The sequence below is a fragment of the Glycine soja genome, chromosome 19, assembly GCF_004193775.1.
Source record: "Glycine soja cultivar W05 chromosome 19, ASM419377v2, whole genome shotgun sequence".
Classification (NCBI taxonomy): domain Eukaryota; kingdom Viridiplantae; phylum Streptophyta; class Magnoliopsida; order Fabales; family Fabaceae; genus Glycine; species Glycine soja.
In genome coordinates, this window is record NC_041020.1 from 7,381,734 (window position 1) to 7,398,785 (window position 17,052).

The 17,052-nt window shown below is 31.0% G+C and overlaps 1 pseudogene; it reads left to right on the top strand.

Annotated features, from left to right (window-relative positions):
* Positions 1 to 7,031: 7,031 nt before the first annotated feature.
* On the top strand, positions 7,032 to 8,528 carry LOC114397931 (annotated as a pseudogene).
* Positions 8,529 to 17,052: the final 8,524 nt, after the last annotated feature.

Below are 17,052 nucleotides of genomic sequence, written 5' to 3' on the forward strand. Positions count from 1 at the left end.
TTAATCTAGATTTGTAAAATTTATTTTAAGAAAGCAAGATGATTTCTCTAAAGGTCAATTGCCTCCAAGAAAAAAATAAGACTGATATGATATCCCAAATGTCTAGCTGCAAAGCTGTTATAAAATACACGTAAGAGAACATATAAATGTGTATATAAAAGCTAATAGAATAAATATAAATGTATAAATATGTATTACATAGGAAGGATGATACCAATTAATTATTAAATAAAAAAAACTCTTATTCCAAATTAAAAATAGATAGAAAAAGGTCTAAAGAAAGAAATTACCTCTACAAGAGCAACAAAGGATGTCATCATCATGGCAAAGGCTTAACCCGCATCAAATGTAGGTGCTTCCCATTGAAATGGATATGGAACTCGTATCCTGCAAACATAAAATACGTTGAATACTTCCCCATAAGTTTCAAGTCACAAGGCTATGACTAAATAATAAATAATACGTGAATAATAAATTAATATTTCAAGGATGCAATAGAGTCTTGCATAAAAATGTCAACTATGCCTATGCTCTAAGCTTGATTATGAGGAGTTCAAAATCAATAACCTGAAATAATATAAAGAGACAAACTATTAATCAAGATCAATAACAGTAACTACACATATGTTATTAGATTTTAAGGTTGATACTAAGGATATAGAAACAAATTTTTTTCGTAAATTAAAAAGAGAAATACCAGCTTTTATATTTTTAACATAATATATGTTTTTCATTTAATGACCAAATTTACTTTAATTTGTATCCTTGACGTCAAAAACCCTTAAATTTACACAATGTTTGGACTAAGGGTGGCTTAGAAGTTAGTAGAAGCTAGTTAATTGGATTGTGTCATTGCGCAGACTTTGAATTCACTTTCACAACAATGTAATAGTCTAGTACCTGAGTGTAGATGGAATAATCACACCATCAAGGGACCCTCTTCACTAGCTTTGTCCAGAAAGTCTCCCTAACCAAAGATTTTCCTTGGTTCAAAATCAATCTTCCCTGATTGGTGAGTGTGCAAGATCAAAGTCCAAAAGTGAACAATTATGACATTGAACGACTTTATTACTTATTTATTTTTCTTTTCTAAGCGTTTCTTTTAAGTCCACTATGGACACGTAACTTTGGGGGTGGAGGTGGGACTAGATTTTACTACTACTAGGTAAGTTCCATTTAAACACTTAAAACCATCAATATAGACTTTTCAAATTGTTGAGGACAACCACCTTATTTTTTCTGCATAAGTCATGCTTTCATGCACTGAAACAAGTCATTTTAACTTTATTCGCTCGCCAAACATTAGGGATTTCATGTACTAACCACCTAGCACTTATTTGCATCCTTAAAAACACTTTAAGAAATGTTTTTTCACTAAAAAGATGCAACATGTCGCAGAGCAAATTATGCAGCAAATTTTAACCTTTCAAGGTCTCTAACATTGGCTTTTTATACATTTAATCACCAATAGACTAAGGAATCATCTGATAGCCTTTGTAACACTAACCATACCTCTTAGCACCTTAATTTCATTATTTTAAGGACAATTAAAGTACAAGGTAGTAAATGTGACTCTGTCAGGAAAATCATTAAACAAAGTCAAGATATAATCTCAAGTACATCATTGAGTTAGCATTGAATGGTCTCATAACAACACCTTATATGAAAGTTATCAATATATCTAACATGAGTCGAAGTCATATATAAAAGCTATTTAGCAACAAGCTCACCTGCTTAGGAAATGCACTCAAACCAAAATTTGAAATCTTTATATTTCCTAGTGAATCAAGAAAAATATTTTCAGGCTACACAAGGAAAAAAGAAAATTAGAATAAATCACCATAAGGACAATAGACAACTTTCGGATCTCACATAATGCGAAATATCTTCTAGAGTCAACTTCACTAAGACGACCATGGTATATCTGCACAATCATATTATTCACCACCAAACATTTCCAATATCTCGAATGGTGATTAATAAAAGCCACACTAAAATCCACAAAAAAGGTTCCATCTTGAGCTATGCACAATTTTATAAACAATTCACCACCCGTGATGAACTCCAATATGATATAAATCTTGGTACAATTTGCAAGAACTTGAAGAAAACAACGTTTCACAACAGGAGCAAGTGCTTGTGAGTGGCAACAACTAACAAGAGAAACATTAATATTTACTTCTCAGAGCAAATATTGAGTCGGCATGGCTCTTCTTTTAAAACCTTTTTTCATTTAATCAAGGAAGATTCTCAAATATCAAAATATGATTTCTAGAACTGTCCCTCACTCCAAAAGTCCAAACAATCAAAATAAAAAAATTCTATGATTTTGGTTTTTGCATTGCACATTGTTCCCCAACCCCAAAAGCACGTCACGATTCAAATGCTATTGACAAGCTTTGCACTTTTCGGGTTTTAATTTATTAGTTTATTATTAAGTGACTTCTTGGCAAGGAAATAGAAAAATGAAAAGAGAACAACAACAACAACAATAACATCATTCTTTGAAAATTAAACATATGTTGTTTACAGAGATGCTCCTGCAAAGGCTTCACGTGATTACGGTAAACATGTGCATCCCCAATAACATGGATAAAATCACCTGGAATGAGATCTGACAAGAAAAACACATAGTATAAAGATTGATTATTTTATGTTTAAATTACTTTTAATGTTGTATTTTCTCTAGTGATATTATCAAAATCAATAAGCTTCTAAACCCTGAATTTGCCTGCACTGGAACTTCAATTAAAAACTTATTGATAAACTTCTGAAAACAACTCTATCAAAAATCTATAAAAATAATTGAAAAGTGCAGATAAGCTACTAAAATAATCAAATTAGTTAAGCAATGGAAGACCTTTTCTATACAGAGATAATCTATAACAATTTTTTCTAGAAATTGTTGTGATTTCTTAATGTTACCATGCTGGGTAGATGGAAGTTGATGAGTCCATTAAAACCTGAAACAGTGGAAAAAATGTCTGTGACACCCTCTACCCCAACATATGTATTTATATAATATCATACATGAAAATGCGAAATTAATTAAAATGAGTTTATTCAACAAACATAAAGGAGCTCACGTGGGTAAAAGGATCGCATTCGCGTTAATCACCAAATTTAAAACTTATCAAATAAGGGTATGAAAACATATTTGGCCTAAAACAAGGCCATCCAATTTTTACAAAAGAAAACAAGCAGCAAAATAACACAAAGTAACATGTTTAGAACACTATCCAAATAATATGGAAACTCATGTCCCAATGTCACATCCTATCAAAGCATTGTGTCTTAGCGTCCTCTAGCACGAGATCCTTTAAAGTCATCCATCTAACCATCTGCTCCCACGAACACAAGGTTCAAGATCATCATAGGACCTAAACATAAACATCACACAAGGAGTGAGTTGTCACATTCATAAGCACACATATATAATATAAGTATAACAAGCTCAACTTAGCATAATTTGCATCATTTTATCACTTATTGCGTAACATCACTTGTACCAAGGATTTAATCACAAAATCACATTCCACACCTTCACATTAATCATGTGTTCAGAACAACACATCTCAAGTACAACACAACATCTCACACTCACATAACTCATTACCCACCATCACGTAACAAGTCACAATAGTCATTACAAAGACATTATGCAATAGATACACTAAGACTCAATCATATATGCAATGTGGTACCATGTCAGTGAAAAACCTCGTTGAGAGCCTAAGTGTACATGACAAGACAGACCATACACTGGTAAGTCAGGTCACCTTCACTACGTAAAATCATAGGGAGACCAGTCAAGGTCATGTTGCTTTGCAAGAATGTTTCAACCATGTGAGATTGACAAAGGCTTAAAGGAGCACTCAAACTGGGTGTACTTACCCCCAAGGCCTAGACTCCAAAGAGTATGTCAGGACCTCTCCCTCCTGATTTAGGTCCAACCTAGAAAATATTTTAGAGCGCATACTCTATCTATGAACTGTACAAAACACATGACTCCTCAATTGTTCTCAAAATAATTTTAACTCGTTGTGTCTCAAAGTGATTAAACTCGTCAGGTTCCCACAGTGGATCCCATCATAATACTCGTCGCGCATTAACTCGTCACCTTCAAAAGGTCTTACAATCGTGTGATTGTACGATTCATAGCTCACAACTCAATGCATACAACATCTCTATACACATGTATCTTACAATTCAACATGTACTCAATTTATCACATACACCCAATCTCAATCACAATGTTATAATCCCAAAGCAACATGTTATCACACCTCATGAATCATATTGACATCACACAATATTAATATATGTGTGGCACAAACACATACTTTACCTATAAACTGTGCAATACACACAACTAATCAATTATTTTTAAGATCATTTTAACTCGTCGTGCCTTAAAGTGATTCAACTCGTTGGGTTCCCATAGTTGATCCCATCACAATACTTGTCACACATTAACTCATCATCTTTAAAGGGTCTTATAGTTGTGTTATTGTACAATTCATACCTCACAACTAAATACATATAATATCTCAATACACATGAATCTCACAATTCATCGCATATTCAATTTATCACTTACACACAATCTCAATCACAATTTCATGATCCCAATATAATAATTTATCACGCTAATCTAATAAATCTTTTTCCAAAACATAAACGAATTATACAAAAATGCTTCTCACAACATGGAGAGTAAAACCCCTCAAACAATTTCATATAATTATATCAAAATCAAAGGAATCAAAATCATAGGTTCAAAGAACACAAAAAAAAAACATCAAGAGCACTCAATTTTATCAACCAATTTGCATTAGCACATCAATTGGCTAGTCAAACATAACAATCTTGTGATTATAATCATAAAGGCAGAATTATAATCATAAACATCCCAAAATAAACCCCAATTTGATCCTCTAAAGATTCTTACACATGTTCATTCTAAATTCAATTGTGATAAACCCATCCATTACCTTTACGTGGGCTCACATGTGAAGTCTGACAATGATAAAAACATCTCTAGCAGTTCCCTAAGATTCCTCACGTTTTTCCTCTGGTTGTTTTACTAGGATTTCCAAGCTTTAGAGAGAAGCAAAAGGGATTGGAGCCTCAATTTCACTGTCTCTCTGTGTGAGGGGAATTTTGCTCTCTACAAAGATTATTTCCCAAATCCCAAAGCTGGGAATGTGCAGAGATGGGCTCCGAAGGTGGTGTCCTAGCTTCACGACGATCCAACGGTTACTAAGTCCATGATTGTAGTTTTAATGGATCAAGTTTGGATGTATGCAGGAAAAGATAAGGTTTTGGGAGAGGAAGAAAGAAAAACGAATTTGAGACGGAAAGGAGAATAGAAATGTAAAAACTGACCTAATAAGTCTCTGTTTACAGCTAGGATACTCTCAGCCTATTATTTATTTTATTTTTATTTATTTTATTATTTTATAAAAAAGGAACTCTATTGTACTATTTTATTAAATAAATAATCAATTAAAACATCTCTTTATTTTCTAAAATATCATTTTACTCTATTTATTTTCTAATACTATGAAACCCTTATTTTAATTAACAAAAAACTCTTTTCTCTCATTTATTTAATTTCTAAAAAATCTATTAATTTTTAAATATAACTTTTTTTTATTTATTTTACAAAAAAGCAAGATGTTACAATGCCATTGGGAGTGCTACTCTCCATATCTTGACTATCTTCGTCCGCAAACAAACTTAACATCCTTCAAGAATTTCACTGCCAATTAGTCGAGTTTGCAAAGCTAGTATAAGACAAATTGCAATCAATAGGCAAGAATTTTCAACTCTACTCCTAAGTTAACATGTGTTGTGAAGGTACTCAGAATAAAACTATAAACAAGCACATAAGCTACTAATTCAAGAAATGAACATGTGAAGAATGGTGAAAGCAATAACGAATAAATGAGAATCGGATCAGGTTAGGAAACCCTAAATTGAAACCAACCTTTCTGTTGAACAAATTGAAACCCTAAATCCCAAACCATTTTATGTTACTTGCACGAGCATAGCGCCGAATCATGATAGCAAAGGTTCCAACGAAAACCAACCTTTCTTTTTCTTCTTCTACTTCCCTATCTCTCTCGGTGTGATGGAGAACAAGTTTCCATGCGGCATCGAACTCCCTTGCCTTCACGAGCGCGTTGATTACAACATCAAAGAGCTTGTGGTTGGGCCTGAAGATGGGTCGTGTTTGGGCCAAAAGGAAGAGCAAGTGCAGCAGCTTGAACAACGAGTTGAAGCGATCGTACACGGTGAGCAGGAGGGCTAGGTCCAGCTTGATCCTAGTCTGATCAAGCTCGGCGTGGAGGGTAGGGCTGGGCGACAAGGAAGGGCCAACAAAGAGGTTGGAGATGACAAAGAGAGCATTTGGGTTGGGAAAGGGAGGGACAAGTATGGAGTTTTGATTGAGGGTGAGGGAGAGGAGGTGAGGGTCGAGGGGGAGGAGAAGGCTTTTGAACGAGAACAAGTCAGAGAGTGAGTGAGTAAGCGAGATCGAGTGAATGAAAGGGGGCTTTTGAACTTTTTCTAGTAGTGCCAACATCAATTATTAAAAAACTGATGTTAACGTGACGATGTTAACATCAATTTTTGGAAACCGATGTTAACAAAAATCAAATGACATCAGTTTTTTCAAAAACCGATGTTAACAAAATCAATTTATTTACAAAAATATCACTGCCATTTTGTTAAAATCGGTTTTTGATAAAATCGATGTTAAAGTAGCGATGTTGAAAGCATTCTTTCTAGTAGTGAGTACTAGATTGCTCTTTTTTTATAAAAAAAAATATACTAGTTTACATTAACATATTTCATTAATTAGACTTTTGATTATTTAATGTGATTAATGTGTGTTTATTATATGTTATAGTTGTTTAGTCTTTAAACATCATTGAAACTACAAAGAATTGAAACTCGTGTGGCCAATATGCTATAATGCCATCACCATTGGATGGGTACTGTAGAAATCATAGCCTTATATATAGCAAGTTTGAGCAGAAGCTTGGCAATCTAGCTGCTGAAGCACAAGTAAGTAATTCAGAGCTAAGAAGGAAATGGCTTCCTTAATGATCTCCCCAGTAGTTACCACCGTTAACCATGTTGGTGTTGGCATGGTTATTCCATTCACAAGCCTTAAATCCATGGCTGGCTTCCCCCACCAGGAAAACCAACAATGACATTACCTCCATTGCTATCAACAATGGAAGAGTGAAATGCATGCATGTAAGACATCTCCACACTTATATACACACGAGGCACCAAAATGATTATAATTAATTCATGCTACATGTTAGTTAAATGAACATGTTAACTATAGGTTCCTTAAACTAACATATTAGTCATAAGAAATTATGCATAATTGCAAGTTTATTAACCCTTTTACTCAATTTTCATACAAATTACTAGGTGTGGCAACCAATTGGCAAGAAGTTTGAGACTCTTTCCTACCTGCCTAACCTTGATGATGCACAATTGGCAAAGGAAGTAGAGTACCTTCTTAGGAACGGATGGATTCCTTGCTTGGAATTCGAGTTGGAGGTCAATTTATTACAGTCACTTTTGGTTCAATTATAGTTTTCCTTAGTTTTGTTTTTTGTTTCAACTTATTTTGAAGAAATAATTGTTTTTCATGCCAGTGTGCTAAAAGTACTTAAAAAAAAAATTAACTTTATCTATATTGTGTTTGGTTTCACATTACAGATGTGATTTTCAAAAGCTAATAGTTATAGCTTTCACATCCCAAATATGATTCTTCCATCCTCAACGAGTTTATGTTACTATTTGATTTTTCAGTAGTTCTAGAATTCTATTAGAGAGATATCAATATTTATCAAACATTGTTATTCCAAAACAAGCACTTGGTTTTGAGTTTTGATGGTTGATCTGTCCGTTTGCAGCACGGTTTCGTGTACCGTGAGCACAACAGATCACCAAGATACTATGATGGACGCTACTAGACCATGTGGAAGCTGCCTATGTTTGGTTGCACTAATGCTTCTCAGGTGTTGAAGGAGCTTTAAGAGGCCAAGACTACATACCCCAACGCCTTCATCCGTATCATCGGATTCGACAACGTTCGCCAAGTGTAGTGCATCAACTTCATCGACTACAAGCCCCTAGGCTTCTAAGTGTGAAAAGCTTACCCCCACTTTCTTTCTTTGTACTTAAACCACATTTATATTTCTTTTTCTTTTCCTTTTTGTTGGTTGCCTAAAGTATCCTCGTCCGAAAGCTAAAGACTAATCCCTTAAGCCATGGAGATTCATTTAGTGGTCTAACCTCTCTCAACTCCTGCTCTTCATACACTTGGACTTGGGGATCAAACCAATTCCGATTTGCTTTTTCTTTTTGAGATTTATCATCGTGTAATTTTTTGTTTCTGTTTTCAGAAATGAATGGATGAGAATTGATGGATAATAAGCTGTTGGTGTTTGTTGTGATGCTTTGTTCTCTAATATCTTCAAGAACCCATTATGCTTGCATTTCCCTCTAGTGGGTTGAAATTAATTTTAACTAAATTGAAGTTAAATGTGTCACTAATGAAGGTTAACAATGGAACTCATGTTGTGTTATTCAAGTACATAGCATTGAGCTTGGCCTTTACCTTGTCACACATCTGGTTTGTGAATGTTCTTAGAATAACTCCAAATTCTCTTACAACATTCTCTTCCTAATCCTTCTAATTCTATTGTATGGAAAGTATTGAATGCGTTTTATATTTACAAAACATTAAATAAATTTACTTTTTTTTTCTAATCTGATACTAAGATTTGTATCATAGTATAGCATTACTCATATTCTTGTACTTTGGTACTCCAAGAAATGAAGTTCATGACTTAATTTTGAAACAACCTCCGCTTGAAAATATAATATCTAAATGTGCGTTTCTTATCAAATATTAAGTAATAACAACTTGCACTCATATGTCTAGGAAGCTTCTGAACTTCCAAAACCAAATATGAATTCCATAATTTTTGGAAAAGAAATTATCATTATAGTATATAGCAGCAACCACTATTGAACTATCGCCAAACCGTTTTGTTAATTATGTGCAAAGAGATGTCAAATTCAAAGTTATGTTGCCTTCAGAAACTCTTTCAATTCCCAGCAATAATCACCAACTGATAATTAAACCTTTTAGGTTGCCTTAATCCCTTTTGGCCTTTTGTGATAGCTTCATTTGTGAACAAGGTTAGTTCAAGAGAAAGAAACAGTTAAGAAGTTTCACCTCATTAATATTACTCACATGGCCACATCATGACATTCAAAGTCAACTGTGAATATACAATTCAACAGGACTTGTTTTCAAATATTTATTAGTGGATGAAAATCTACTTATTCTAGAAAACTAATTTTCGTGAGATTTACTCTGTCGAATAATTTTTTTTTATGAACATTAAATTCCAACAATCGAATTTGTTAAATAAAAATTCTTAGGAAGTAGATTAATTATACAAAATTTCATATAGTTTATTATCGTATAAAAACTGTTCAATCGTAGTTGTTTAAAATCATTCTACTCTTTTTAAAACATTTTACTTTTTTTTTCTTCTCTTTTTTTACCTAAAAACTGTTCAACAATAGGCAGGCGTCAACACTATATCCTGCATTTTTTCCTCTTCTTTTATATTCTGCATTTATTTTTTAAATTGAAATTTCGCCGCTCATACTTTGCACAGGTTCAGTGTTCTAATTTATTATAAATAACGACTTAATACGCGTGCGTACGCACACGTTAGCCAAAAAATTATATTTACATTATAGTTATAAGCATATAGTTATAATTTTGTACAGTATTATCTTATTATCATTGAATTGGAAACTAACAAAATGAGAAAAAAATGAATATAAACTAAAAAATTTATGATCAACAAACTGTTTTGAAAGTCAAACAAAATAAAACAATAATAAACTAACAATTAACAAAATATTTAACTTTAGAAACATTATTTGTAGGAAAATTTCAACCACAATAGAAATTGTCTACTTACAAAAATTGACATACCACATTTTGCAGCATCTTCCGCCAAAATCAAGTAAGGAAACTTTTCTCTTTCATAAAATAAAATAATATGATGTATAGTATAATTGTAACCGTGTAAAACTTATTAAAGAAGAACCAAAACTAATATGATTGAAATATATAATATATTTTATAAAATAATACTGTCTATTTAGCTTTGATGATATTCATGGTTATTAATATTTTAAAATTTCATAAATAATGAAATACATATTTAATTTTATTGAGGTTATTGTTGTCAGATATGTTGTTAGTATATTATTTATAAAAGACTAAAGCATAAAGTAAGAAGCTAAAACTATCAACATATTGAAATACATTAATGATAAATATATTAAAAAACAATTGTTAGACTAATTTGGAGTATCAACTTGACAATATCATATGATAAATGAATTAATAAAAATATGAAAACAAATCAAAGTATTTTTAAAAAATTTAGGAAACAAAATTAAATCCAAAAAATTAAAAAAGTATTTAATATTATGTTTATATATAATTATTTTTAAAAAAATATATAATTGATGGTTAAGATAAGCATGACAATGGAGCAACATGGAATTGTATGTTATTCTATTCTCTAACATCGTCTTCCTCACGGTCTCGGATCCTCGACGACGATAATAAACAAATATAGAAGAGATAAAATAAATAATAATAGCAATAATAGTTATCATAGATACTTACATAGTGTAACTATACCGGTAAAGAACTTATTTAATTAGAACCAAAACTAATATAATTGAAATATATAATATATTTTATAAAATAACACTATCTATTTAGCTACAATGATATTCATCGTTATTCATATATTAAAATTTTATAAATAATGAAATACATATTTAATTTTATTGAGATTATTGTTGTTAGACATGTTATTAGTATATTATTTACTAAAGACTAAACTATGAAATAAAAATCTAAAACTGTCAACATATCGAAATGCATTCATGATAAATATATTGAAGAACAATTGCAAGACTAATTTGGAGCATACCAGCTTGGCAATGTCATATGATAAATGATTTGATAAAAACATGAGAAAAAATTAAAGTATTTTTTTAAAATTGAGAAAACAAAATTAAACCCAAAAAATTAAAAAATTTTAAAAGTATTTAATCTTATGTTTATATATAATTATTTTTTAAAAAATGTATAAATGATGATTAAGATAAGCATGACAATGGAATTCCACGAAATTGTATGTTATTCGTTATTCTTATCCCCTAAGATCATCTCCATCCCCGTCCCATGTGCTTGACGACGATAACAACAAATATGGAAGAAAGAAAATGAATACTAATAACAATAATAATTATCATAGATACTTACCTAGTATAATTGTAACGGTGAAGAACTTATCTAATTAGAACCAAAACTAATATGATTGAAATATATAATATATTTTATAAAATAACACTATCTATTTAACTATAATGATATCAATCGTTATTCATATTTAAAATTTTATAAACAATGAAATACATATTTAATTTTATTGAGGTTATTGTTGTTAGATATGTTATTAGTATATTATTTACAAAAGTCTAAACTATGAGATTTGAAATGCATTCATGATAAATATATTGAAGAACAATTGTTAAGACTAATTTGGAGCATAAGCTTGACAATGTCATATGATAAATGATTTAATAAAAACATGAGAACAAATCAAAGTATTTTTGAAAAATTTAGAAAACAAAATTAAACCAAAAAAATAAAAATAAAAATATTTAATCTTATGTTTATATAGAATTATTAAAAAAATGTATAAATGTTGGTTAAGACAAACATGACAATAAAGAACCATGAGATTGAATGTTATTACTTATTCTTGTTAGCTAGCTAACATCGTCTCCATCCCGATATTAATAACACTAATAAATATAGAAGATAGATCATGAATATTAATAACACTAATAATTATCATAGATACTTAGATAGAATAATTGTAACTGTGTAGAACTTAGTAAATCATGTAAGAAATTTATTCATATACTAATAATTTTATTTTCCTAAAAAAAATTTAAAAAATTATTATTAATATTTTTTTCTTTTTTATCATCCAATACTTGCATATCTTTAAACATAAAAAAGATGAAAAGATGTTGTTTAATTGAAATTCTTTATTGTGACGAGGTCTTTCGAATTGAATTCAATTTTTTCTTAAAACGGCGATACTATAACTCTAATAATAATCTTCTCTTCTGTTTTAACTCTAGATCTCCGTGTGTTTTTTTTATATATAATAAATAAAATAATCCAATTATTATTATTATCGAAAATAAAAAAAAAATATTCTTTGTTATTTCTCAATGTGTGCAAGGAAGAGCATTTTTTTGTGTGTCGTGTAGTCTCTTCTTTTCATAGGAAGGATTTTTGTATCGCCTAACTTTCTCTAACTCTATGAACTAAATGATGATTAGGGGGAGAACGTTACGTTTACATGCATAAATAAATACAGCAAATTGTAAATAATTAAAATATCAACCATTTGAAGGCTAATTGGAGGTGGCACTTGGCATGTTCTGTGGTGAATGGTGACGGCTGAAAACATTTGAATGTCATGACAAATTATGATTTATGACATGACACTATGGAATGTTCAATTATCTTGTTCTCGTGTGGGATGGAGTTAGATTGTCATTTTCTTTGGAAGACAAATTAATAAATTTATACTTAGGTAAATAATACTTGTAATTTCTATATTTTTATTTATTCAATATTTATAAATTTAGATTCAGATTTGTTACTCACATTTTAATTAGTTTGATTTTTTTTATTATATACTTGTTTAATAATTTAATAAAATATAAAAGGTTATTATAAAAGATAATATTAATGATAAAAGCAATAAAATTAATTAAAAATAGAATATAAAATTTTAACAAAAATATATTTAAAAGTAGTTTAAATTCTGGTTCTAAAGTATTATAAATAAAATTCTTCAACATAATTAAAGAGATTAATAAATATATACTAATAGTGTATTGTTAACTAATAAAATGAAGCCTTATAATGTAAATTATTATTATATATGTGTGCTAAATATAATCAACTCAAATCCTAAAGGAAAGAAGGAAGTAATACTACTATGTAGTGTATTATAATACTCTTTATGTTCCATTTTATATGGCATTGGTTTTGCCATAGATGTGTAGTGCTGCATTGTATAATTTCTTAATAAAAAATTTTATTTTTTGATTAATTATATTTTTCTCATTTATTATACAACAACAAATACTACAAATAAGGATACTCCATGAAAAAAATATTTAATATTTCACTGGTTTTATAAAATAATAATTACTGTGACTTGAAACAGTTTTTTTAAATGTTCATATAATAAAAAACAAAAACAAAAGATAGAGTTTACTAATTAATATTAAATTCAATAGTGAAGAAAGAGACAGTACCACAGTCAGAACAATTAAATCAACTTCAAAATCAAAATGGCTTCAACCATTTGTGAAGTAATGAATCCACAAACTGCCTTATTCACAATTACTCAACAACACAAGAAAATGAGCCAATAGAATGTTCAAGACTTCTCATGCCTCATAAGGATATCCAAGTGCCACAATATGATTTCAAAGAGGTCTTGGAAAAGTCCCATTCTCCCTCTGTTCATTCCACCTTTCAACCTGCCACAGTTTAAGTCCACACAAAATTTAAAATTGAGAAATGCTAACCCACCTATTGGACATTACTGAATCAAAAAAATATTTCAATACAATATGTCCTGGTCGTTTGACTTTGACTTAGTGATACTGTAGTATTGCAAAGTGGTTAGTAAGTAACGTCCTTCATGTGGTATAACACCAATCTTTCAATTTTGTGACAAAATAAGATACATGATTTGCTTTTTGCACAAGCAGGCAATATATATTAGCAATTCTAAGAATGCCCAGACATTAACTAGAAGAGCAGGCATTTTGATGACTAAACAATGTATGTCAGGCAACCCTTGCTTAGGAAAAGGACCAGTGCAGAATCTACACACATAGAGGTGGGAATAGGCCAGGTCGGCTTACAGGGGCCTACGACCTGGCCTACATAAAGTCTGGTCTGGATTAACCTATTTAGTAAAAAGGTTAGGCTCGAACTTTTTTAAAAGCCTATTAAATTAAATAGATCAGGCTTAAGCTTATTAAAAGGCCTTATAAGCCTGATAGGTCGGCCTATATATATATATATATACTTATATTATTTTTTTGGATACCAATATATATGTGTCATTGCATTGAATAGAACACACGGTATAATTAATATATTTTTTTTAAACTTGCAGACTTTAATTACACACACACTATTGCTCCATAACTTTCATTCCTATAATCAAGTAAGACTTTAATTACAATTTAAGTGGTGTGAGTCATGTACTGAATGTCGTTTCATTCGTTTTACTAGTTTTAAGAGATTCAGTTCATTCCCTTTATATTCCTCAGTATTTTTATTGGCCTATTTTGCTATTACGTTTCTCTCTATTGAAGTAAAATAGAATAGAAAACACAACTAACAAAAATTGCAGAGCAAACAAAAATCGTATCCTTTTCACTTCAAGCTTTGATAGAGGTAAAACTTCAAAACCTTGCCATTTTTTCTTTCATCTTCTTATTCCTTTAACAAGTTTCATTATGATTCTTGATTTAGGCATGTTCAGGTTGGTTTTTTGTTACTTGGTGATATATGATTTCTATCAATACTTTTTTGCATGTCATTATAACTATTATATTTAGATAGATTTTTCATTACAAAGGCAATGTAGTTTTGGGACATTAATATGCAAACCCTGATGTTGAGGATTCTATTGCAACTGATATCATGGTTCACGAATGAGGTTCTCTTTTGTAATAGTTAATATGTTGATTTGATAGACTTGGATGATGCTACCTCAAATATGAGGTTCTCTTTTGTTTTGGATTATTTTATATCATCTGGTTTTAGTTTATATTATTAATATATGGCAAAATTGCAAAATTGGTCTCCCACTTTATCTCTAGTTTCGGATTTGGTCCCCCAGTTTTTTTAATTCACGAATTTGGTCCCCTATTTTGTAAAATCGTGCAATATTGATCCTCCGGGCCACAATTGGACGTTGACTACTAGCAAGTGACGTTGACTGCCACGTGTCATGTTCTTATTGGATGATGACTACCACGTGTCATGTTCTAATTGGATGTCAATTCCATGAAAGACGAAATACATTATTGTTTTCATTGACCAATCAAAACATGACACGTGGCAGTCATCATCCAATAAGATTGTGACATGTGTCAGTCAACATTCCTTTGTAACAAAGGTCCAATTGTGGCCTGGGGGACCAACATTGCACGATTTTACAAAATAGGGGAATCAAATTCGTGAATTAAAAAACTGGGGGACCAAATCCAAAATTGGAGATAAAGTGGGGGACCAATTTTACAATTTTGCCTTAATATATTTGTAGGACTACCAACTAAATTAACGTTAGATAAAAAATTAAGCCAAATTATATATTAAGGCCTTGTTTAGCCTATTACAGAAGGTGTGTTATTTTTTTTGGTAAAAAAAAACTATCAGAGGAATATTAAAAGTTTAATGTGGAGAAGGCTTTTAAAATGGCTATCAGGCCACGCTAGGCTTTTAAAAAGGTCAGGTCGATCCAAAATAAAAGCCTTTGATAGGCTATAGGCCAGGCTCAGGCCTGAAAAATTCATCGTAGGCTAGGCTCAGACCTTTTAAAGCTTGGTCTGGTCTGGTCTATTCCCACCCCTATACATATATATAAAATATGCATATATTCCCACCAAAGTTTGCAACATTTAAAGTAAGGATGCAGAAGCACACCTAAGGCAATGGCTACACAGTATTAAACTAAATAACTTAAAATGACTGACTGTAAAATGAGTGAATGCCGAGAATACATACCTAAACCAATGGCATCAGAACCCTTCATAATTTTCAGCCTTTTGCAAGTGTTAACAAAGGTAGAATTTGCAGTTGAGTGTATGAAGGATGCAAACTAGTAGGGCAAAGCAAAAATCTCATCCCATTAGTCATTTAGTTCATTTTTTTGGTACAAACGCAAAATAATTTGCATGAACGCTTGATGTCAACATAGAAAAGCACATTAACACAAGCCAACAGGTAATATAGCTAAATTAGACTTAAATATCCCATTCAGCTGCAAGAACCATGGCCATGATCAAATGTATGTATTGATGAAAAAGCATAGCCATGATCAAATGTTGGTGTCTGCTATAAACATGTTCTTTAGTCTAATATAGCTCATACATCAAATGTTAATTCTTAATATTCTGATAAGAAAATTGTATCTTTCATTCTAAAAAAATGGAGATTAACACCTCACAACAGAGGAAAACCACCGTAATCCCTCAGATGGAAAAATAATAAACAGAGTTAAAAGTATGAAAAACAAAGATACATTACAGACTCTAGGCAGTATGTGTATGCTAGCCCAACCTAAAGACACCAAATCCTCAATCAACCATTACAAATTCACATATATTGTCACTTCACCCTACCAATTTCAGTTATCCCATTACTGGGATCAAGATCTCTGGTGAATGGATTAGCCAAGGAACTAAAATTGAGTTTCTACCTACCAGATGTGCCTTGTTCAGAAGACCTGCACATTAAAAATAGAAATGAAAAATTAGATAATAAAATATATTATTGGTAGGGTACTTACTGCACCCACACCGAAATGGAGTACATCAATAAATAGTAATTTCACAGAGGAAAAATAAGTGCATACTAATGAAGATTACTGCCAGAAAAAGACAATGTTAAGATATATAAATCAAAATCAATCATGCACTTTGTCCAGATAGCTTAGGCTTTTACTATGATTAGTTCCTTAACACGCACCTTGTAAATTAAAGGAAGAAAAGAAACTTAGCTGTTAATATTTCTTCAATACATATTTAAAATATAGTCAAGTTGATTGATTGATTAACTTCAACACACACGGTTAG